Raw genomic sequence first — 2,962 nt, forward strand, 5'->3', positions numbered from 1 at the left:
TCTAAACTTGTATATATGGATCCAGAATTTAAGAGAGTGTGAACTTAGAAATAATGATTTAGGAGTTATCAGCATACAAGGGAAAACCTATGTAATGAGAAGAATAGAGTCTAGCTGTGTACAGTGTGAACCCACTCCTTAACCACAGTTAATCTACAAGCTAGTCAGGAATAATTAAAAATTGACCATATATTTAAAAAGAACATTTAAACTCAAAGGTTTGCTAAATTCCTGTTAAGCCTCTGTGAAAACTAGCTTGGATAAAAACTCATATAAGATGACCTAAAAGTGATACTTAGGCAAATCTTCCATGGTAGTTCCAGTTATCTTTATAAATACCTCCTTAATGAAAATAATTTAATATCTCCCCACTTATGTTTGCAACGTTTAAACCATGTGCTAAAAACAGCCTATGCAGATTTGATTCATATACTATTTTTCTCACTGTATTATAAATACTTATTTTTTTTTGTCTGCCTTCACTAATTGTAAAATATTTAAGCACTGGGACATAGTTTTATTTCTTAGTCTGGCACAGGAGCAACTTCATTGACTTTATTCACAGTGGTCCATTGATTTACAGCCCTGAAAAAATTTGAAATTATAACTGACATTCAACAAATGTTTACTGAGTTAGCAATTGTCTTAAAATGAGACCCCTTACTGCTCCAGTGTGTGGGAGGACTACTGCTCCCCTCTCTCCTCACTGCTAATATTCCTGGTCTCCCCAGGTATGAGCAGACATGGCTTCTCCATTTGATCACTCTCTCTTGGCTTCTCCATTTGATCACTCTATTGTGAAAGGTCCTTCTGGTCTCCAAGCACTACAGATGGAGTATATCCAATCACAGAGAGTAGGAATGTAGTTGTTTGTTGTTGATGTTGCTGCTGTTTTGTGCTTTGAATTGAGATTTATCAAGGTCCAGAGAAATAACTTCAGTTAACATAATTATCTCCTCGCTCACATGAGAAATTCAATTCTTTTGTTCATATTTATTCTAATCTTTCCAATTTGACAATAGTGGTTTTGAGAGAAAATATAAAAGCAAATTAAAAAATGACTATTTTTGGGCTGACCCCGTGGCGCACTCGGGAGAGTGCGGCGCTCCCGCCGTGGGTTCGTATCCTATATAGGAATGACCGTGCGCTTGCTGGCTGAGCGTGGTGCGGGTGACACCGCACCAAGGGTTGTAATCCCCTTACTGGTCACAAAAAAGACACACACACAAAAAAATAAAAATAAAAATAAAAATAAAATGACTATTTTTGCTCTTCCTGTGTCATCTTTGAGTGAGATACATCTGTTGCAGTAATGAACCTAAATTTTCTAGTTTTTTCTCCCAAAAATATATATGCTTCACAAAATGAACTTTTAAAATAATTTCAGCATTTATTGCACTCTTCTCTCATTCTAGGTACAGACTTTCCTGAACTTGTTCTTAAATTTCATGCTGTTATTTCATTTGTGCTCGGTTATACCTAACACCTGCTGTCTTATGTATAACTCTTTAAAAACTGGATCCAGAGGATACTCTTCACAGCCACATTGGCTTACTTTGATTCTTGGCTGTCTTTTGTTTATGTTCTACTTTTTTTTTTTTTTTTTTTTTTTTTTTTTTTTTTTTTTTTTTTTTGCTTGATTATCTGCTTTGGTGATAAAATTGAATGCATGAGAAACAGTATCAGTAAAGTTCTGGTACTCTGAGGCTTAATGGTAACCCAATGCTGCCAACATTTGAATCTAAGCCTGATATTTGCACACATTTCACCAGAGTAAAAGTTTAAAATGTGCACTTTTTAAGCACATACCTTTACTTTCTCATTTTGGATGATATACAGCACACTGCTTGTTAGGAAAGGTTATTTATAAGATTTTTAGACACCTGCAATGCAATCTACTTGAGGATTATTACAATAGCCTGATTTAAATATCAATTTTGTCAGCTTGAAGAATTAGATTTCTACAGTATATCAAAATTGACTTCTGGTTCTTAATAAGATGACAAACTAATGTGGGCTGCTGATTCCCTCTCTCAATTGTAACCCTAGAGATACCGTAGGAGGGAGACTGGTAGAGTTGAGATACTCATATAAAAATTTTTGAAAAATTCCTAAGGAAAAAGAAATTCTTTTAGCCTCAAAAAGGTAGAAAATGGCATCCGAGTGCAGTGGAGGGGTTAGTGACAAATACCGAAAATGGGAAGGAAGAACCTTTTTGTTGTGCAAGATCTTGACACTCACATTGCACTAAGTCCCTCGTTTTTCACCCTGTAACCACTGAAAGGCAGGTGCAGAAGAATAGAATCACCAGCCTTCTGACCACTGGATATGGTGTGGAACACTAATCCTGCTTTCCTGAGGATCCTATAACAAAAAGGACAGCTCTGAGTCTGTCTTCATCATCCTTCCAAAGCCCATCAATGTGGGATGGTACAACCAATGGAAACAGCTTGACATGAAATACAGGGAGATTCCAGCTAGGCTGAATCCCCTCCTGAGGGGCAAATAAGTATGAAGCATTTCCAGATGGGACCAAATGAGAGGAGCTCTCAGAAATGAGCTGTATCTAGTTGCACTCTCCCACTCCCACAGAATGATATCTGGGTAATAAATTAACACCAGAGAATAGACTCCAATAAGAAAAAACATCATCAGAGAAAATGAGAGATTTTATAAGATAAGGGAAAAATCTGCTCAGTAAAGTACAGTGGCTATGAACATGTGTTGAGAAGAGATAATATAAATGATGAGATGTAGTTGTAGGTTTTAGCACACACTTCTCAAAAACTGATAGGTTTGGGAGACCAAAAATAAAAAAGACTTTTATTTTTATTGAAGATTAGAATAACTTAATAATTACTTAGAATTAATAGATACAGATTTACTCCAATGACAGAGTACACTTATTCTTGATAAGTACATTTGTAACCTGCCAACCTTCAGCAAGTATCAGGTCACAGTG

The sequence above is a fragment of the Galeopterus variegatus genome, unplaced genomic scaffold, assembly GCF_000696425.1.
Source record: "Galeopterus variegatus unplaced genomic scaffold, G_variegatus-3.0.2 Scaffold1024, whole genome shotgun sequence".
NCBI classification, from domain to species: domain Eukaryota; kingdom Metazoa; phylum Chordata; class Mammalia; order Dermoptera; family Cynocephalidae; genus Galeopterus; species Galeopterus variegatus.